General features: G+C 41.8%; 1 protein-coding gene across 1 annotated transcript in view; it reads right to left on the reverse strand.

Moving 5' to 3' along the window:
- Window positions 1-23,802, reverse strand: part of LOC145395054 (extracellular signal-regulated kinase 2-like) — a 277,915-nt gene that overhangs the window by 50,467 nt on the left and 203,646 nt on the right. The window lies entirely within an intron of this gene.

Here is a 23,802-nt window from a genome sequence, read left to right on the forward strand (position 1 = left end):
TGGATGCTGGAGGGTGGAGACAGGTTGGAGTGATGATGGAGGAATAATGTAAAGTGCAGGAAAAAGTGGTGAAACAATACTAAGAAGAGAGGCAGAGGGAGTGGAGAGAATGCAGATGAAAGCTGAAGCTGAAGAGACACTGGAAGGATGAAGTTATGTGAAATTGAACAAAAGGTTGAGAAATAATGGAGAAGTGGACAGGAAGTCATGGAAAAGATAGGAGGAGGAGGAAAGAGGGAATGGTGAATGGAAAATGATAAAAACTAAAGAGGGGGGTGGAGTGATGTACAGTGGAGAAGGTGGTGAAATGAAGAAGGGGACAGTGAATACTGGAGGGGAGAAGAGAGGCAGTATTAGTGGTAGAATGGAGGTGGGAAAGAAAGGCAAAGAGAAGCTGAACTGAAAGCTGTGGAAAAATGATAGAAGAAAAACTGAAGAGAGGAGTAAAGGAGATTGGGAGAATATAGGGAGAAGGGGGTTTGTAGAGAGAAGATGTAAGGAGTGAAGATTGAGAGATCATGGAAAAGTGAAGGAGTGGAGGGAGGGAATTAAATACGAAAGGAAGAGAAAACAAGAAGGACAGGGCTAGAGAGAGGCAGAAATGTAACAGGAGGTAGGGAGATACTGTACTGAAGAAGGGATTGAAAGAAGAAAGTGGAAGAAGGGATTGAAAGAAGAAAGTGGAAGAGGAGATGGATAAATATTAGAGGAGGAGGAGGAGGAGCAGAGACATCAAGGGAAACCATTATCAAATGCACTAAGTAAGCTAGTATGTCTTAATCTCTGAAAATGGCTCATGCTTCAGTATGAGTCAGATTTAGTCTTCATCAGCCACTCTATGCGATGCTGTTTTATATTTGAATCTTTTTCACTATCAGATGATTATACTGTGTGTTCTTACCTCATTGTATCTTTACAGGAATGAGTCAAGCTCGTACTGTCCCGTGTATTAAACCATTGTTATCATATATATCCTTAAATTTATGAATAGTTATTGCACACGCTATTTCATTCACTAGTGTACTCCACTGATCAACTGCCCTATTTGGGAAACCGAATTTCCTTACGTCATTGTCACCTCTCTATTTATGCAGTTTTTTGAGGTGTCCTCTTGCTGATGCTTCCCCATAGGATCTACTGTATACTTATTGATGTCTATTTTCTCCTTCCCTGAGATGCATTTATATTGCATAATCATGTCTCCTCTTTTCCTTCTCTCTTGTAATGTTGGTAGGTTCAGTTTTTCTAGTCTTTCTTCATAGCTTAGATCCTTTAAGCCTGGTACCCATCTTGTAGTGGCCCTTTGTACTTTTTCAGTCTTATCTATGTGTTGTTTGAGATAAGGATTTCAGATTATCTATCTATCTATCTAATACTGGACGCCTTAATCTCATAAGGGATGGCCACAATCAAATCACCTCCGTGTCCCCGTCCTCTGCCATTTCACTGCCCTGCTCCCAGCTCACCCCTGACTCTCTCATGTACCTCCCCAGTCCATCCCTCCACCTCATCCTTGGCCTCCTCTTCCCTCTCACCCCCTCCACCTCTCTCACATACACTGTCCTCATTAGTCTCTCGTTCTCAATCCTCTCCACATGGCCAAACCACCTCAAAGTATTTCTCCTAATGTTTCCTATCACTCGCTCAATGTAGTGCTGCTCTCGGGGGTCTACCCTGTCCTCTCCTCCACCCTTCTTTTCTTCCATCTTCTTCTATCTTTCTTTCCTTCATTCTTTCCTCGTCCTTCTGCCTATGGGTGGCTTTACACTCCCTCTTCTGTCTTTCATTCCTTCAATCTTTCCTCTTTCTTCTGCCTATGGGTGACTCTAGACTGAGTGACAAGCCAAATGGTTTCCTGTACACCAGGAAACTATTTACTATGCTGGGTGGTAACCATATAACCAAATTTTGGCGCCTGGTGGCTTAGTGGGTAATTATTGTGCTCCAATCGGATCGAGCCAGTGAAGGTTTATATCCAAGGGATGGTTGGGGTTTATTACTCATGTAATGTCACTCAGGGATGAGTGAGGTTGGTCACTCTCATCTTAAATGTCAGGACCAACTGCCTAGCCCCGGGCTCCCACGCTCCTCATGGGGCAACGTGGGATTGGATGATGGATGATGGTTTCCTCTCAAATCCACATCCACACCACAATGCTCCTTCACTTCCTCATTTGTCAGTCTGTCTCTCCATGTGACTGCACACGCTCCTCTCAAATAACTCATTTCTATAGCTCTCATTCTTGACTTGTGTCCCTCCAACAAGGTCCAACCTTCATATCCTAGGTAAGGTTTAACTTCTTTGCTATATATTGTGTTACAATATCTGCTGACTCTGTCCTGTGTCTGACTGTGGTAATATACGTGTAAATGTTATTGCCTGAAGTTTTTGTGTCCTGACTCTCTTTATTGCACTAAGCTCCGGTCTCGAAAGAGGACCCCGCTCCACGTTAGGCGTTCTAGGAAGGAGAAGTCGAACCTATTTACACCTAGCATTACACTCTCTCTCTCTGTCTGTCAGCGGTATTGTTTACAGCCTAATTAATGGTTTCCGGGACTTGAATGCCAGCCTGTCTAGTACTCTCAGGCAACACAACATTCTAAACAAGTTGGCATCATGTATATATCAGATAATAGTGAATAGTAAAGAGTTCATATTCCATCTTAGTCTGTGGAACAGCCACGTTGTCAGGTGATCCGATCCCCACACTCCTACATTAAGGTGTATTTCTATCCTTCCTACTGAATTCTACAGCCATACTTCTCCACTTACCACTGAATGATGCCTCCGTCACACTGCATCATGCACAGAATACAGAATGAATGGATATTCAATTCTCTTCATACAGTGATCAATGGATCCCAGCACCAACTTCTTGTGCACAGCAAGCGATATTGCCCATATGTTTGGAACTTATTCATATGTTTTCCGGACCTCCAAGCGTTGCACAGCACCGAGCCTTGCAAAATAATAAAGATTCCAAGAGGGGGATGTAGATTGTAGCGGCAGGTTCAGTGTTGTTCCTGCTGCCGAGCTTCGGGGGGGAAGGGGTGAATGATAATTATTCATTAACGACGTTAATAAATAGTAAATATTATGCCTAAGACTTGTTACAGGAAGGAGGAGGGGGGCAACCATGACATTTTCTGGTCTTACTATTGTGAGTGGGCAAGGTGTTTGCAAGTCCGTAATTTCTGACGTTCTTTTGTGGAACACCTGTAATTACAGGTGTTCTTTAGAGCCTACAGTAGTGGGGGTGTATTATTACAGAGGAATTTCCAGGCGGCACAGTCTTACTAGTTTTATATAAAGGACGTCACTTGTAAGTCTAGTTCATCAGATCTTGGTTCATACACTCGTCCTTTACTCCTTCACTGTGATCTTCCTTGCCCTGATATTCACTATATTAAGTCACTGAATATTACACTAGGTTCGGCAAAGTCACACTTAAACTAAGTCACTTTCACTATTTCTGGGGCATCACCACACTTATTATGAGTCACTCATCGTGGGGGTGGGGGAGGAACACGCCGGCGGCAATTCTGCCGGGCTAGGGGCACCGCCAAGGGGAGGCGTGCCGAGGGGGCACAGAACGACTCGTAGGGGCGTCCTCTCGCGTCCCGGGCTACAGGTGGCAAAGGGGCCCGTGGTCTCCGGGCTGGGCTCATGGGTGTGGCCCTCAGGACTGGGGCCGAATAGCTCCAGAAACCTCTGGTGTAAGTCTCGGCCGGAGGTGGGAGTCTTACGTCGTCGTGGGGGCGTAGGGAGATCACGCCCGGGCGTCATGGGGAGGGTCGGGAAAGACTGCGGACTGCGGCCTCCAGAGTCTAGGGGCGCCGAAAGGGAAGGACTGCGGCACTGGCTTACACTGGGGTCCGTCAGGTGAGTCTGCTCCAAAGCCCGGCGTAGGGAGCGGAGGCCAGGGGAGGCTGTGAGGCCTGACTGGGCTGCTCTGGTACAGGAGGTCCGGACTCTTGTCTCCTGCCGGAGTGATGACTCACTCCCTGCCTCCTTTCATCCGTGGGGCCCGGCAATTGGCCGTGGCTGCCCAGGGGCAGGGCTATCAAGTGTCAGGGCCCGGCAATTGGCCGTGGCCTGAGTGGGGGAGTCAGTGCACCTCTGTGCACCTTCGGAGTGGCAGTGGGCCGTCTGATGAAGGCGGGAGCGGCAGCGGGCCGTCTCCTCCTTCAGGAGGGCGGAGCGGCAATTGGCCGTCTCAGGGGCAGCACCTTCGGAGCGGCAGTGGGCCGTCTCCTTCTGCAGGAGGGAGGAGCGGCAGTAGGCCGTCTCAGGGGCACTGCCTTCGGAGCGGCAGTAGGCCGTCTCAGGGGCACTGCCTTCGGAGCGGCAGTGGGCCGTCTGACGAAGGCGGGAGCGGCAGTAGGCCGTCTCAAGGGCACCGCCTTCAGAGCGGCAGTTGGCCGTCTGACGAAGGCGGGAGCGGCAGTAGGCCATCTCCTTCAGCCGGAGAAGGGAGCGGCAGTAGGCCGTCTCCTTCTGCAGGAGGGAGGAGCGGCAGTAGGCCGTCTCCTTCTGCAGGAGGGAGGAGCGGCAGTAGGCCATCTGGCGAGGGCAGGAGCGGCAGTAGGCCGTCTGGCGAGGGCAGGAGCGGCAGTAGGCCATCTCCTTCTGCAGGAGGGAGGAGTGGCAGTAGGCCATCTCTACAGGGGCACCTTCGGAGCGGCAGTAGGCCATCTGGCGAGGGCGGGAGCGGCAGTAGGCCGTCTCCTTCTGCAGGAGGGAGGAGCAGCAGTAGGCCGTCTGGCGAGGGCGGGAGCGGCAGTAGGCCGTCTCCTGAGGGGCGCTGTCTGGAGTGCTAGAACAACTCCACCCCTAGCTGATTCAACAATCCCACTCCCTGAAGGTAGTGTTTTTCTCCTACGATGGCGACGGCGCGACGGCTGCGTGACATAGGGGCGCACGGCCCGGGCTGACATATGCCGTTGTTGCTGTGGATTGCTCCGACTGGTGGCGGCTACCCCGTGGGGTCCGTGTGGGGGTGTCGGTACGTTCCCGGGCACACTGGGCTGTATATCACTTGCCTCGTTGTCGGGGGCACTACGGTATTCTTCTTCTGTTTCCATCTCGGGGGCACTAAATTGTAAGTCACGCATTTTAGAGAGAATAAGGAAAGACAAGCATGAGTGTTCATACCGAAGGTGTGTGTGTTTGGTGATGTGGGTTGGTGGGACGGAGGAGGAGAAGGGAGACAAAGTAGAGGTGATGGGAGGAAGGAAGTAGGCGAGGTGACCTTGGAGGAGGAGGAAGAGGAGGAGGAGGAGGAAGAGAGAGGATGGATGACAGGGAACCACCAATCTCATGAAAACAACAGACCACATAATTCGGTGCAGGGGAGATGAGAAGGTAAATTATTAACATGCTGAATAAATGTGACGTCTTTTGTTAGTTTATTTGCGAGTGACGTCTTTTGTTAGTTTATTTGCGAGTGACGTCTTTTGTTAATTTATTTGCGAGTGACGTCTTTTGTTAGTTTATTTGCGAGTGACGTCTTTTGTTAGTTTATTTGCGGGTCACGTTTAGCTGCAGGTGACGTCTTTTGTTGGTTTCTTATCGTTTTCTATGGGGTTTATTATCCAATTCGAAAGGTCTAGCCATAACTGAATAATAAACGTCTAGGAAAGGCAACGATAAAAGTAGGCACACCCAGGCTCTCTCTCTCTCTCTCTAGAACTCGTATTTATGAATATTACACAAACTACACTTAACAAGACCTATAGTAGCGGTAGATGCCACACACTACTTTCTTCTTCTTCCACTACTACTACAACTACTACTATTACTACTTCTACTACCAAGAGGCCCTTACGTATAACTTGGTTTGCAGAAAATCCATAAATAAGACTGCACAAGGAAATTTAGCATAACACGAGGGTGGTACCAGAGGAGGAGATGTGATTGAGAAGAAGAAAGCGTGGAGTGATGGAGGAAGAGGAAGATAAGGTGGAGATAAAGGAGGGTGGAGGGATGGAGAGGTAACCGGAGACGGACAAGGAGGACGGGTGGATGATGATGATGATGATGATAAGGAGGAGGAGGAGGAGGAAAATAATAGGATGATGGAGACGAAGAGAGGAGGAAGGGAGACGATGCAGTAAAATCGAAGTGGGATGAAAATATAGTGAAGGGAGACGAATGAGGGCGAATAAGAGCGGAAGTCGATGGCATATAAGAGAAGCAAAGATGACGCTGTAGGAAAGGAGACAAGCCAGGGAGGGCACGAGGCGTAGAGGGAGAGAGGAACATGAATGGACGCAGCTGAAGGGATTGCTTGGATTTTATTTTGCGTCTGACTACCAATAAACGATGTCGGGATTGTGTGTGTGTGTGTGTGTGTGTGTGTGTGTGTGTGTGTGTGTGTGTGTGTGTGTAGGAAGAAAAAACACACACTTTGGGAACAGGTAATAAAAAAGGGCAACTCAGGCTCAGGGAACCTGGCATGTGAAGTTTATTTATTTATTTACTCATTACTTTTTACCCTAAATGAAGTGTACCTTACGTTTGTCTGGAACTGGCTGAAAATAAATCTCTGCATCAATATTTCGCAAAACTCTGAAGACGTCAGCCATGAGCGAGAAAATGAACATCACCTGACATGCGCGTGTGAAGAGTTACGGAAAAATTAGCAATCTATAATTACCGTACTTCTTTCTGCACTGCATCAAAGAAAACTAAAAACAGAATTTTATGAGTTGTTCCTACCAAGAGAGGGTTTACGGTGACGGTACTGAACAGCGTCACCTGCTACTCTCAGTGTTCGGCGATCCTTATTTAAATAATCTATTTGTATATTCTAATTACTGGTTCCACTTCTTGTGCTGGTAAAGAGCACATTTAACTACACAGGTCATGGTGGGCACATTTTACAAGGCTTATGCAAAATGACTTAATGCTGTATCGTGAATCATACATTTTTCTTTCTTTCTTTTTTTTTCTTTTTTTTTTTTTTTTTGCCACTACGCTCCCGCATAAAAGTGCACCTCTGTCTCTCTACTTAGATAATTTGCAACATCTGACATTTCACGAAAGTTCAAAGAACACAATGCACTACAGTGAAGTTTCTGTGCTGACGTCAGGGGAATAACCGGGTATGTCTGACATCTGCTTGCAATCTGTCAGCCTTGACCCCGCGATAGGCTTTTTGAAATTACGGATAACGACATATATATAAGAACAGACTTCAATTAATAAATAAGAAAATACGGGTAACTAATTAACCTCTTTACTAAGATGGGTATTTTTTAAATTCTTGCTAATTCCAGGTGATTGTTATTCAACGTTCGAGAGATCGAACTGGAGGAGTTAAGAGAGTTATCTCCGAAGCTGAAGTAAAGCGTCTGGACACACCGAAAACAAAAAAACAACAACAACAAAAAAACACATACTTAGGTTGAAGAGGTTAAAAGCCATGGATACAGTACTTACGAAAACCCTAAATACAGTACGTCAGCACGGTGTTACCATTTCCTCTCCACGTAACCCATAACCCCTTATCTTGCATATGGCCCATCTCACAACGAAAGCAATGTTATTAATAGGCAGTATGATGGAACACAGGTATATGTAACATCTGATGCTAATATATATATATATATATATATATATATATATATATATATATATATATATATATATATATATATATATATATATATATATATATATATCCAGACGGCAAAATCCCGTAAGGGGTGGCCGTTTTTCTTTGAGTTACGTCGTTTTACGGGAAGCGGCACTAACCCTCCGTCAACTCACTTGTTGACACGTACGGAACACGGATGGGTTGTTTACCACCCAGCGCTATAAATGGTTTCCTGGCTTACAAAAAAACCGTAGGCTTGTCACACAGTGTAAAGCAATCTCACAAGAAGAGTAATAAACAGTGACAGGAAAGATGGGAGAAAGAGGAAATGACGAGGACAGACAGAAATATAATGAAAAAGATGAAAGAAGTGGGCAGCAGTACATCAAGTTACAGGGTAACTGGGACTCATAGTATTAACAAGACAACTCGTACGTACACCATTAACTAGGATAAAAATACAATTAATCTGACTAAAAAGTAGGTTAAAAATCCCATGAATCAGTCTGCTACTGACCCCTTTAATCCCATGGTGTACTTTTTGCTTTGTTATTAATTTCCTTTTTATTTTATTTTATTTATTTTTTTTTTTACTGGAGGGGTAACATACAACCCTTCACTATTTTCTGCACTGCCAGGCTACTCTCTCAAGCTGAGTAAAATATCTGGGAATAGCAACACACACACACACACACACACACACACGGGATTGAAGGGCTATTAGCTAAGGCACCATCAATTATGCAACTCCATCATACTGATACTTGAGCTGTTCATATTACCTGTATCGTTACAAGGCTACTCAACAAGCCTTAAAGTGTAACATACTATCCTTGCTATCCACCCCCCCTCTCTCTCTCTCTCTCTCTCTCTCCAGATAACTGTATTCAGTTCTACAGAGACTACGAAACTGGAGGATTTAAATATATCCTAATAAAACCTCTTTAATAAAATACATGAATAAAAGCAGTCTGACGTTAACTTGACCTGAAAATACAGTCCTCAGGCTGAAGGGGTTAATGTACAATATATTTCCAAAACATATAAATATCTAAAGGCGCTATTTCACCGGGGCAACATTTTGGCAACATGTTAAATGCTACATTGTCGCATAGGCCAAGTGTGTTCCAACCAGTTCAACACAAGGCAACACGTAGCATGCGACTGTGTGGCATGCAACAGGTGGCAACAAGTTGCCCGTAGAACGTGACGCATGCGACAAGATTTAGCCCGTTGCCTAGTGTTGACAGCCTTCCCACCAGTTGCGGGGAGGATTCGATGTTCAAAGCAACAAGATGAATTGGTCTCAAGAATAAAACCGTAGAATTTATAGAAGAATATAGAAAACTTGTGGTTCTATGGGATATACGCTTGTAATGATACAAGAATAACCTGGCTAAACTACATGCACTGCGGGCATTAGCCAAGAACACACACACACACACACACACACACTCTCTCTCTCCGCCAGTCCTAATACTGTGCCAACACTAGCAAATCTTTCTTCTGTTACATTATTCTCCCTAGCTTGTCTCTTGTTAAGCTAAGATAAGGTATTTCAGAAAATTTTTGCATTCGTGCCTTCCTCTTGACGGCGGGCACGCAGCACCCGTCTTTCCATACATTCACACCATTTTATAAGTTATTCTGCAGTGTGTGTGTGTGTGTGTGTGTGTGTGTGTGTGTGTGTGTGTGTGTGTGTTTTACACGGTATCTACAGTACTTATCTGATTTTTTGTTAAGCTCTGTCGATCTACATATCTGTCTGTTGTATCGTGTTGACAACTGGCTCGGTTTTTGTTGAATTGGTGGAAAAGGTTTTGTGGCATTCAACATAAACATTGGCATGTTGCATGCTACATGAAACAACAATGTTGACTTGTCGCAGTCAACATGTCTTCTGGTTGAATGCCGCATTCGACATACATGTTGAAAGCCAGGCAAGTCGCATGCTACATGTTGCCTGTGTTGCCCCGGTGGAATCGCGCCTTAATACGTGTGACATCTTCCATCTCTATAAAAATGTTGAACTGAAAGTAAACATTTGCCATCCACACTTTACACATTTTACTCTAACCTGGTCTAAAACTGCCATCTCACCATTTTCAATACGGAGTCGTAGCAAGAGATTAACACTGGAATATGATGCCAGTCACGAAGAAGTGCTATAAAGAGAGTGCGAGCCAAAGTCCTGTCTTTTTCTGCCACAGCGTTACATGAAATATGCTGCAAAGGGACGAACATCTGGGCTAAGTTAAAGCGAACGGAGTATTGTCTATAAAAATAATGGTGTTTAAAACTCATAAATAAACATCAAATAAAACTTTAACTGGCGACATCATTTCTACAGCGATGTCATATTGCGATTTTACCTCTTACATTGTTTGTCATGAATTGTCTTAGTTTTTATATTTCACTACGGTCATATCTGGTCTGTAAAAATACATAAAATAAAGTAAATGATAAATATAAATCCATAAAAGTAAATAAATAAAAATGGGGTGACACCAGTACACCAGAAACATCGTACTGAAGGGGTTAATGAGGACATACCCTTCAATTCCACGCTGTAAACAAAAAAAAAAATCGTCTGGGGTGGTAAGAATAAAGCTGACATAATCGTCGTGGTGTCAGTTTAATTTTAATTGTCAGTTTTTATCAATTTAACCCGGAAAGTGCACATAAAGTGAAGAAAACTGTACTGGAGAGACGGAACACAAAAAAATATCCGTGTGTGTGTGTGTGTGTGTGTGATGTCTTCTGAACCTTATTCTTACTTCTACCAGACGATTTTTCCTCAACTTTAACAGCATCTCTGGTGGCGAAGGGGTTAATGAAGGTTGTATCTGACCCCCTGACGTTCGAAGTCTACTCTCACGTGAATAAATGCCTAGAAGAAATAATAATAATAATAATAATAATAATAATAATAGTAATAATAAAATACGCAAGACTGTCGACAGTAATGGACACTGCCTATCACATAGAAATCTCAAGTTATACATTCGTCTATTTGTTGTCAGAATACAAGAAATCGTCCACGTTGTTAACCCCCATCTATTCGGTATTATTATTATTATTTTTATTATTATTATCATCTATACTGCTATACTCTTGCTTCCTACACACGTTTTTATTGAGCTCTGCCGAAACTGGAGGGATTATTTACAGTATAGCTTTACTCAACATCTTCAGTACCAGTGTTGAATATAAACGCCTGAAAACCGCAAAAATTAAAACAATGAAATACTGTATGTTCTTTCCGTGAAGGGGTTACGGGGTTGAATGAAGACGGTTCGATCCCATTCACTTCAGTATCATTGCCTGTTACTGACCAAAATATTAAAAGACAGAATTCATAAACACTACAAACTGAAGGTTTTAAAACTGAATAACATCAAGTGCTGGTATATACATACATACTTTCATCCTTGTTGTGAAGGGATTAATCGTTCAATCTGATGGCATTTTTCTTTCTACCACCCTTGGACAATTTTACGTATCGGTAGGTTTACACAGTTCACAGAGGAGGGATTGGATGTTCCTTTGTAGGCTATACCTCTTCAATATGGGAGGGCTGTCCTAAACTGCATGGAATCATCTGGTAGTAATTAGGATACAGAAAAATTGTCATCGCCATGGAGCCGAGCTGAATAAAATCGTCCTCGCAGTGAAGGGGTTAAAACTGACATGAAAAGACGGAAAAAAGTACCGCCCACGAGCATTCCCTGAACCTGTGAGCTGTGAAATTGTGAATGGGTGATGCGCTCAGCCTGGCCTGTCCTTCCGGCGCGGCGCTGGTGGTCGCCCCGTCCTTCCTTCCCGCCGAAACCACACATACGCCCTACTTCCTGCCCCCCCACCCCACCCCCTTCTCCTCCCCTCGCCTTCCTGTCCGGGTTCAAAGCTTTTATTTTTACCTTATTTTTATTTATCTATTTCAGGATGATTTAAAATTTGCGAATATTAATGGATTTATAGCGTTCATCCTTTTATACAGGCATTTATCATTTCCCGCCAAAACATCGCACTTCACTCCCTTTTCCTTCCTATCTAGTCTGAGTCCACCGAGTTCGTTCGTATTTTCGTCAGGGTGCTTTTTATACTGTATAATATTTATCTATGGATCCAGAGTGATTACTTTTATTTTCACATAATACCTGAAAATTCTTGACATATTTTCCTGCCAAACCAATCCAGAATCCCTGTATAAGAAAACCCACCCACCCACCCTTGTCCTACCCACCCACCCTTGTCCTGCCCGCCCACGTTCATCAGCGCTTTTAAAATTTACGAATATTGATGCATTTACTTGGGTGCCTTTTTGAACACATGCAGTTTCTGTTATTATTACTACTACTACTGCTATTATTATTATTATTATTAGTAGTAGTAGTAGTAGTAGTAGTAGTAGTAGTAGTTCACAGCATTAAAATATCACCCGCCAAAACCAACCACCAACCTCACCTCCCCCCCCGTCCTTCCTGCCCGGGGGACGTATTTAAGGCGACACAGGAGGCTTCGTAAGACCTACTTAGCGATTTATTTTACTAATTACACCTTACAATTCTCTCATGTGATATTTACAGACTTTTAATATCGACACAGAGAGCCGAGGAGTAGTGTGCTGAAATTGCAATCGCTGAGCGGCTACGGAATATCCACGGCTACTCAGAATATCAGCCTAGTTAGTTTTCATCTGACAGAACTGTGCAACTCTCACAACATGCATATAAATTGGTTGCCTGAAATTCAATATGCCTTAGTTATGAGGTAAGCATGAGTCTCCTTGGTTCCTACTTCCATCAACCCTCCACTCACACTACGCTGGGCCAACAACGAGGTGAAAGGGCTTGGGTAGCTTTAGTTATATAGCGTTCATTTAAACTGTTATGGAGCTCAGAAATTTAGCGAACACTTATGGTTATGGATTTCTTCTTATTTCATCCCATTTGGAAAATTACGAAAATTTTTGAGCTAAAGCATTTATTTTTGTTTTCGATATTTTGTTATATTTTTAGATTCTAGATTCATCCCAAACACTTTAAAAATTATGAACATAATGAATTACGGCATTAACTCTCTCTCTCTCTCTCTCTCTCTCTCTCTCTCTCTCTCTCTCTCTGTCTGTCTGTCCTTCCTGTCCAAGTTCACATCGGTCATTCGCACGTCACCAGGACACCTGAAAATTTATTAACATTTCTGCATTTAATTTCACGCGGTCGCTTCTGGAAATACTGAAACTTCGTGGATTTATTTCCACCCCCCCACCCCCCAATCCCTCATCCTTCCTATATACAGCGTTTATCATCATCACTACCATCACAACCGCCCACACCATCATCAACATTATCATCATCATCATCATCGCCACCGCCACCACCACTACCACCACCACCACAACCAACATCATCACCATCATCATTATCACCACCACCACCATCACCACCAAAACTATCAGCATATACAATACTTCAACACTGGCCTCTACGTACTCGTAAAATTATGAATATTACCCAACCCCTTTAACGCTCTCCTGGTTGGGTCTACTCTAGTTCCGTATGCCAGCACAACACAGACGATTTTATTCAGCTGAGGCATAGGAACTACAGTAAAAAATAAAATTGATAAAGGTCAAAATCACTAGGTAATCTGTTAAGAGTTTTCTATTTTCCTTAAATTGTTCCTAGATCTTACTCATTGTGTGTGTGTGTGTGTGTGTGTGTGTGTGTGTGTGTGTGACCCAGACGCCCCAGGTATCACACTTCAAAACACCTGCACTTCCCCCTCTTCTCCCTTCCCCTACTCTTTCTCTTCCCTACCATTCCTCTTCCTTCCCTCTCCACTCCTCTTTTGTCCCCCTCCTTCCTTCTCCTCTTCCCTTCCCTTCTGTTCCCGTCCCCTTCCTTTCTCTTTCCCCTCCCCTCCCCTCCCCTCCCCTCCCCTTTCCCTCATCACAAGCTCCCCTGTTTCAGAGTTTTCTCTATTTCAGATCTTTTCTCTCTTTCAGATCGTGATGAAACTACAGCAGGGATAAACCATGTAATTTATGATTATTGTAGCTTTTTTTTTTAATAACAGAACAGAGGAAGAAAAAACAAATGAATTAAAAAAAAAAAATCCATGCACCAGATTACTGGTGTCCTCTGCTCATAAAATATCTGTAACAGTTAGACTTGAACAGCAGTAGGTTTAAGTTTGGAGGGAAACAACTCTGGGGAAGCGAGTTCCAGAGAGATGCAGTGCGGGGAATGAAAGAATTATGATAGGCAGAAGTTCTGAAGTATGGCTGAGTGACATTCCAGTCATGAGCGCTGCCAGCTGCCCGTGTAGCACGAGGGAAGGCATGGAGAGGTGGCACCATGAACGCAACTTCGTCTGAGCATTTGCTATAGAAATATCTGTAAAATAACTCAAGGGAGGCAACATTCCTTCTTACTTGTAGGGGAGGTAGTTTATTAGTAATAGCAGGGTTATTAATAATTCTAACAGCTTTGTTCTGAATTTTGTCTACAGTACTTGTTTAATGCAACCTCTCCACATCCACTCCACAAGGGTGAGCAGTATTCAAGCTGAGAGCGCACACGACTCTTATAAATTATAACTAACTGCTCGTCAGTGAAGAAGTCATGGACTCTGTACAATAATCCAAGTTTCTTTGAGGCGGTTTTAGCAAGTGATCTAACATGAGAGGTCCAGCTGAGGGCATTGTTAAGCGAGACGCCGAGAATTTCAATACTTTTGGAAATGGGAATATTTGTAGCACTGAAGGTAATATACGATTCTGGCAATACCTGTCTATTAGTAAATTGTATATTTGGTTTTACTAGCATTAAATGAGACAAGGTCATTTTGTCCCCATTCACTGATCGTGGATAAGTCTTGATTTAAAGAGATGGCTGTACTGAGTTGAGCGTTAGAGATATCGGATTTTGTAAATGGATGTCTGAGTGTGAATGAAGTATGAAGTGTTGAGTCATCTGCATATGAATGGATGGGATTGTGGGTGACAGATAAGAGAGCATTAATATGAACGAGGAACAGGGTTGGTGCCTATAAATTTAGTAGGACAGAATATAGTTTACCACTTTTCAGTCTTTCCTAAAAAAATTCCATGCCAGCTTTTGTAGTGCAGTACTGATACTGAGTACAAAGGAAAGCAAAAAGCAACAGACCTGTTGGTCCTATCGTGGCTGTTTGGTATAGGGAAGGTTATAACTAACAAAACTAATCTATCAGCTAAAGACAAGGATAGAAAAGCAGGAAGGTTCCCCCCCCCCCGAACAAATCCTCCCGCCGAAGCCAGCAGGAATTTGGGAGAAGGACCACCATGCAGCATAGAAAAACTGTCATGGAAATTTCATAGAAAAGAGGGAGAGTAAATATTATTTTACACTGTCTACCTGAAAGGGAAAGTAACGTTAAGTTAGTAATATCTATCAATGTCCTTCAGCAATTGTATCTTCAGGCTCTGAAAAAGAAAAAAAGTACTATACACCACAGAAATGTGTTATTCAGGAGTGAACTTACTTAGCTGGGGGTAAGATGACAGATACTTTATCCAAGCGATTTTAATGGTTAGTACTGTGTCACAGTTTACTACATTTGTGGGCAATTTGTTCCAAATATTTACAATTCCATTAAAGAAAAAATGCTTTGCTTCATGTGACTGAAAACGTTTGCCAATAATTTTATCCCCGTTACCCCTAGTATAGTTTGAGTGATCAACTATGAAATATTTATCACTGGCCACATTATCTTGTCCTTTGAATATTTTGAATACATGATATAAATCTCCTCAGAACCTCCGTTCAGTAAGGATATGGAGATTCAGGGCTTCTAAACGTTCCTCGTATAGTTTATTTCTCAATCACGATATCATCTTCGTCAACCTTCACTGTACTCTTTCAAGTTTCTCCATATTCTTTTTATAATATGACCAAATTTGAACGCATTACTCTAAGTGCGGGCGTACTAAGGAATTATGGAGTGAGGACGATATTACTGCGTTTGTATTCAATTGCTCCAGCTATGAATGCAATCAATTTATTAGGTTTTTTACAGCTTCTGTACATTGTTTGGTTTCAAATTGTCTGTTATTATAACTCCTACCGGTAAGTCTTTTTCATGGTTTACCCTATCAAGTTGGACATTATTCATGTTATAGCTAACTCTTACATTTTTACTGCCAATGTTTAGCACCTTACATCTATTAATATTGAAACTCATTTGCCATGTTTGGGCCCAGCTAAACAGTTTGATCAAGATCTCTCTGAATTGCCTGCCTCTGCAGTGCTATATCTGCTCTGTTACCTATTTGAGTATCGTCAGCAAATTTTGAAATCTTACAACATAATCCTTGATCAATATCATTTATATATATATATATATATATATATATATATATATATTATATATATATATATATATATATATATATATATATATATATTATATATATATAAATAAAGGATAGGACCTAACACTGAACCCTGCAGCACGCCACTTGTAATGTTTTTCCATTCATTACAACTCTGCTTTGGTCCAGGGGGCCAATCTTCTACCCACCCAAGCACGCTGCCACTGGAACCGTGTGCCTTCAGCTTCTGAAGGAGCCATTTTTGTAGAACTTTTTCAAAAGCCTTTTGAAAATCGAAGTAGACGACATCAACAGATATAGTCTCATCGTACATGTTCAATATATCGCCGAAAAAGTCTAACAGGTTCGTGAGGTACGAGTGTTACTCCGAAAACCATGTTGCAAATCTTTGATGAGATTGTTTCTGTTTCACAAACTTGTCTCTGATAATGCTTTCAAGAAATTTGCAAACCACTGATGTTAAACTAAGACAGTGGTTTTCTGATTGTGCTCTGTTGCCCTATCTGAATATTGGGGTTACATCTGCAAGCTTCCATTCGTGTGGCACCTTACTGCTCTACAGTGATAAGTTAAAACTTTCAGATAAAGGCTTTAACATTTCATTCTGTTGTTTCTTTAATACACGTGGTGATATTTTGTCTGCTCCTGGTGTTGTATTCTTTCAATTGCTAACTGCAAGTAGTACATTGTGATCGCTAACTGTTATATCACTTATTATGTTGCACTCTTCTACAGGAACTGGGGAAACTGCAGGAATCGTATGGATATTTTCTACTGTAGATACTGATGCGAAGAAAGCACTACGAATTTTCGCCATCTTAGTTGCATCATTAGTGTGCTCTCCATTACCTGTGATTAAGGGCCCTATTTTTGGAGTTATTGCCCTTTTGGTTCTTATGTGACTGATAAATTTGGGGGGATCTGATTTACTGGTACTGGCAATATGAGTTTCAAGATTTGTCTTACTGCATTTAATTAATTTTCGGGCTTTCCACAGAAGAGCACCGTATGTGTTTTTATCACTCTGACGCTTTGTGGTATTACAATTTTTATATGCAAGACTTTTTTGCTATCAGACACTGTTTAATATTTGAGTCCCACCATTTGGGTTTAGAATATCTGGTAGGCCTTCTGTTATGCATTGGAATACATAACCTGACTGCATTACTGAGAGTTTCTGTTAAAATTTCCAAACATCACTGATATCTAACGTTTCGAAAATGGGATACTAGTCACCTGCGCCTACAACTACCTTTAATTTGTTAAAATTTGGCCTCTTATAGTTGGTTACTTTCTCGCAACTGGCTCTGACATTTTTATCACTGAATTTAATGTTACTGTAAATATGCGATGATCACTTGTACTACATTCTTCTCCTACAATAATGTTACTCACCAAATTTTCTGAAGCAGCTAAGACAAGATCTAAGATGTTAGCTCCACGTATCGGATAATTAACAAACTGATACAATAAACTTTTTTGCAAGTTTGTATATAGGTCTAACCATGTGCACAAGGATAGGGCTTTTCCCCATTTCGGCACTGGCAAATTAAAATCACCAACTATTACGCTGCTTTGCATATGATACTTCAGCAATGTGAGTTTAGATTTCATTGTCGATGTTGAGTGGCTGACTGGGTGGACAATAAAGTAAGCCAAGTGTGATTTTATGACGAGATTCGTTTCTAAGCTGAATATAAATAGTGTCAATGTTTTCATTTTCAATACATGGCTTGGTAATTCCGACTGGATGAAATCCTGATTTAATATATAACAACACACTTCCCCTGCTCTATTCTTCCTTTCACTACTGAAAATGTGACAGCCTGGTAAACCAAACTCCACTAGAAATCTCTTTGCTCAGTATTTAGCCACAATTCTGTTATACCAATTAAATTTGAATCTTCAGTAAAGACAAGGGCCTCTAAATCATAAAATTTATTATGCAGACTACGCGCTTTACAAGAAGAGCTTTCATGTGTTTACCTTTCCAATGTGGTGAGCTTCCATTACATACAGATTTATTGGATCGTATGATATCTACGTTCACCTCCCATGATGACTGTTTATTATCCAGAAAAAAATTATTGTAACATAATCAGGAAGAGTCGCAAAAAGATTATTATTATTATCATTATTACTATTAGCACTGATATTTCTTTTTGCATGAGACTCTGGGCATAGACTAAACAGCCCATTCCCTGAAGCCCAGCAGTCCCCCTATGTACCACACATCTCCACATGATTACACCCCAACTGTTCCTAGAAACCAATGCAAAAAAAAAAAAAAAAAAAAAAAAAAAAAAAAAATCTCCGGTATTCAATAAGACGTGTAATGCAGTAAGTACCAGCAGGGTACCGTATGAGGCCAAGGCCTACACCTAAACTGGCAGTTTTTATTTAATTTTGTTTTATTATTATTATTTTCTTTCTTTATTTATTATTATTATTATTATTGGTTACCTGTACTGGTCGATCACAAAGACCCAGGTATGAGGGGGGGGGAGACTATCTAGGCTATCACTACTACCACTTTACCCTAACCTAGGCTAACCTAACCTTCGCCTGATGTACTGGTTATGTGTACTGGTTGATCACGAAAAGGTGCGTGTGGTGGGGGGGAGGTAATTATCTAGGCCATCACTACAACAAACCTACACTAACCTACTGGAACCTAAATTAACCCGACTGATACCACACAACACTACCACATTAGCCACACTCAATGCATTTCAACGCCATCTCAATTTAACCTACTCTACCCTACCCTAACCTTATGCCATCTAAGCAGGCTTAGTTAGTGTACCCTCCCCTAACCTAATTCAGTCTAGCCTCTTCTGCCACACTAATTTCTAACCATCATCATCATCATCAAATCCTAAATAACCAAACTCAATCTATCTTATTCTAACTAATCGATGCGGGTCTAACAATTTAACCTAACTGCTTGAAAATAATGATAAGAGAGAGAGAGAGAGAGAGAGAGAGAGAGAGAGAGAGAGAGAGAGAGAGAATATGGAAGTATAAATCGGTATCAGAGAAAAAAAGTGATTGCAAGGATACAGAAATAGAGAGAGAGAGAGAGAGAGAGGCAGTTATCTACGTTATTCCTGTCTGCCAGCACATTACTCTGTCCTACTTACTGTAATATATGGGATACTACTACCTCACCCTACCCCCTACCCCCTGCCCTTCACCCCTTCACTACCATGATGCCTTTTCATTCCAACCCCTTCAGTCCGGTGACGCATTTCATTTTTTCAACTATAGTGTTCCTCCTCGTAACATAGGGCTTGGGTGGAGTCACCCCCTCCCTACACTATTGCCATGTTTCCTAACCCTACGATGTATAACGCCTGTGGTTTGTGTAGTAGGAATGATACATAAACATAACTCATACTAATATAACTGTAATGAAAGTGCTGACATGTATCAAGGAAGAATAAAACTATTCTGCATACTATATTATACGATAATAGAGAAACGTGGCATAAAAATTTGGCAGTGTTGCTCTAAAAATATTCTAATTATTATTTACTTCCCCAACACTTCTAACATTGCTAATTAATTTAGCAAGTATAATTGCAAGAAAATTTGAAGGGATAAAAGTGGGAAGAGGCGATCCTTTCATAATTAAAATAAATATATCAAACAGCTCTGGGGTGGCAGCACTCACGCGACACGTGTTTGTGTGTACGCTGTGGGAGGTCACCAACCCCTACAGGATTTAGGCCTATTGGGGAAACCTCTATAAAAAATGCGCCGTGACTTTTACCTCAAGGGTGGTGCGGAAATAAAGTCAAAATTATAATCCATACATAAAAATGGAAGTAAAAAACCATGGATGACACATAACAAAATCTAGCGAGAGAGAGAGAGAGAGAGAGAGAGAGAGAGAGAGAGAGAGAGAGAGAGAGAGAGAGAGAGAGAGAGAAATAATAATAATAATAATAATAATAATAAAACTTTATTTCCACTAAACAGTGGGTATTCTTATACATTATACAGTAGTACAGCATACAGTATGAAAGTTCTATACACAATATAATACAAGTTGATACATATGGTGGAGAATAGTGACAGAGAGGTAAATGGTTTAAAAGGTGTGGGGACACTTAGGTTAAAAATAGATCAATTAAGGGATTTAGGAACGAAGGCAGTGGGAAGGATTAAGACAGATGGGATTGTAAGATTAGGGAGTTTGAGCAATAGGGTAGAATGTATGCTCTCAATAAAAGTATAGCAATTATCAACGGCTAATTATTATACAGGTGTTGATGGTGGGGGTCTATATTTATAGGAGGTGTTGGTGGTGGAGGTATAGCGGGTGTTGTTGATGGGGGTGTTGTTGGGGGTAGGGGTATAGGGGGTGTTGTTGGGGGTAGGGGTATAGGGGGTGTTGGTGGCAGGGGTATAGGGGGTATTAGAAAAACGGAGATCACAAGAGGGAAACAGTGTCAAGGTCATCGCTGATGGAGAGGTCAGCTCGGAAACGTGGCAACAGTGCAGGGAGGGGGTGACTCCACCAAAACCCTACGTTTCGATCTGTCAGACTATACCTCCAAACGGTTTTAAATAATAATAATAATAATGTAATAATGTAATAATAATAATAATAATAATAATAATAATAATAACTGATAACAAATACATAAACACAGCGGCATTGAAGTAAAGAATATGCGAAGAGAGAGAGAGAGAGAGAGAGAGAGAGAGAGAGAGAGAGAGAGAGCGCCCTCTAAGCTTATGCTGTTCTGTCGCCCTGGAACTCCCAGTATGTCCCAAACACACACACACACACACACACACACACACCTGTTCTCCCCTTCCCCCCTGTCTCTTTCTTATGCTATCCTATATCCCTACAACCATCTCTTTCCTTCATATCAATCTTTACCATTCTCTCTCTCTCTCTGCATACGTAACCCCTCTTTGCTTTATTGGGTTCTGTTATACAACCTGGATTTATAGCAACATAATTTAACACATGGAGGGTTTATGGTTACCACGTGTGTGTGTGTGTGTGTGTGTGTGTGTGTGTGTGTGTATGTGTGTGTGAGAGAGAGAGAGAGAGAGAGAGAGAGAGAGAGAGAGAGAGAGAGAGAGAGAGAGAGAGAGAGAAATAAATAAACAAAAAAAATCAACATAATGAGAGGTGTAAAAGAGTTCATCCCACATGCCTAATGGTGATTATAATTGGCCAGGTGTGTGCAGGTGTGGGGCAAGACGTAACCATCTTCGGAGTGGGGAGGCACCAATACCACTCTACACGTGCAAGCAGCCTCGTAACTCCTACCGCATACGAAAGGGGGGGAAGGGATACTGAACTGTAAACCTTTCTGTGCAATGAGTTATTTAATGTTGGTTTAGTCCTGTTATCTCTGGTGATTTTATTTAGTGTGGGGAAGTTATTATTGAATTTTGTTTTATTATTGTTATTATTATTATTATTATTGTTATTATTATTATTATTATTATTATTATTATTATTATTATTATTACTACTACTACTACACCACCACCACCACCACCATTATTAGCGAGTTCAGTTAAGACCCAAGGATAGTCAGACTGGAGAGCTGATGTGACTAGTAACCAAGGAGACTCATCCCTACCTTAACCACGACTTGCAATACGAGTTCCTAGTGGCCCAGTTCCGCCAGATGAAAGCAAACCGAGTACAGTTACTAGAACATTACATTAAGACGTCACTGTATCTAAGTGCTTAACCCCTTCACTACGATGCGGTGGAACTTGTACTTGTGTGTGTGTGTGTGTGTGTGTGTGTGTGTGTGTGTGTGTGTGTGTGTGTGTGTGTGAGAGAGAGAGAGAGAGAGAGAGAGAGAGAGAGAGAGAGAGAGAGAGAGAGAGTGTTACCAAAATCTGCTGCACAGGTGTAACTTAGGTCGCAATTACAGGTAAACACGGTGACGTCACTAGGCTACACTGCGCACCCCTCCTCTCTCTCTCTCTCAATTTACACCTACTGACTTGCCTTCCATTTACTCAGTAATGTCTCTCTCTCTCTCTCACACACACACACACACACACACACACACACACACACACACACACACACACACACCTCCACCCTTACGTACACCAAAACAAAACGCACAGAGATATGCAAATGTACGAAGCTATGACGCAAGCAGCCAAAACAAGGGAATGCGTCAGAGCGAGATCTTGACGTAATTCCTATGAGACAAATAACACAACAATATTTCACCTGTACCTCCTGACACTGGGATTTATGTCAGCTAATCCCCTCCATCACCTGGGTCTGTAGCTAATATTGTCCAGGTAACGTATGTACACCTGAACAAAAGGTCACTGAACTGGAGTAATTGTCTTCTGTCTGTCTGTCTGTCTGTCTGTCTGTCTCTCTCTCTCTCTCTCTCTCTCTCTCTCTCACACACACACACACACACACACACACACGTTTCAGCTAATCTTAATACCACTTTTCTACATCAATACATCTATACTGTTGAAATCTAAGCTTAGGCCTTTATCTTATTTCATTTTTTATATTTTAGTATTTGCTCGCTGTTACTCTGATTAGCGAGACAACACCGGAAAAAAAAAAAAAAAAACTATCACGTACATTCAGTCTCTCAGCTGTTGTATGTAATGGTCAGTACTCATGGTCAATATATACAGTTTTATTCTTATGTTATTTTTATACCCAGAAGCTTAAATACATTGTGGTTAAGAAGGTACAGTAATAACCTTTGATTTAGGGTGTATTTCTTCCAAGTTAGACATTCAGGTGTTGCTGGAACTGTGTGCCAAACCTCGGATGAAGGGTATTTGACATTTTTAGTATATACAGAAATATTCTATTAACAAATGTCCGAAAATCAGACGTCAAACAACTATTAAGTGATCCATCGCGTGATTTCCTCCTGTACTGGTTAGCTATGCATTCCTTCACTGTGCTGACTCCCCTGGGCACGGGGTGGATACCAGTCTGCCTAGTAAGGGTTAATATTTTATCTGTTCTTTACACTGCCCTCAGCACTAGGAAGTGAAATAGTCCAATGCAGGTGTCAGCGGTACTCAACCCACGGGCCAGTCCATTTCACATTACTGAGGGGGGGCATCATTAGCACATAAAACAGCATAATCGTCTGGCTGTTCCTCAGTTAACATTAAACTATGTCATTGCAATTAGATGATTAAAAGTGCAACCCTCAATCGAGATGGTTTCGTCAAACTATGACGAAGACCGCCCCTGTATCTGAAAGAACCAAAGTTACACACACACACACATTTTATATATATATATATATATATATATATATATATATATATATATATATATATATATATATATATATATATATATATATATACTCGTAGTGATGAGATTAATTCCTCGAATCCGTTGTCCTATTTGTTGGGCTTTTTCCGGCTACTACAGACGATTTTACTTCAACGCCTCTCCTACTGAAGGAGTTACTGAAGGCTGTATCTAACTGCTACTGAAGGAGTTACTGAAGGCTGTATCTAACTGCTACTGAAGGAGTTACTGAAGGCTGTATCTAACTGCTACTGAAGGAGTTAATGAAGGCTGTATCTAACTGCTACTGAAGGAGTTAATGAAGGCTGTATCTAACTGCTACTGAAGGAGTTAATGAAGGCTGTATCTAACTGCTACTGAAGGAGTTAATGAAGGCTGTATCTAACTGCTACTGAAGGAGTTACTGAAGGCTGTATCTAACTGCTACTGAAGGAGTTACTGAAGGCTGTGTCTAACTGCTACTGAAGGAGTTAATGAAGGCTGTATCTAACTGCTACTGAAGGAGTTAATGAAGG

This window comes from Coenobita brevimanus, chromosome 29 (genome assembly GCF_032717465.1).
Source record: "Coenobita brevimanus isolate Jiangsu-jjx chromosome 29, ASM3271746v2, whole genome shotgun sequence".
Classification (NCBI taxonomy): domain Eukaryota; kingdom Metazoa; phylum Arthropoda; class Malacostraca; order Decapoda; family Coenobitidae; genus Coenobita; species Coenobita brevimanus.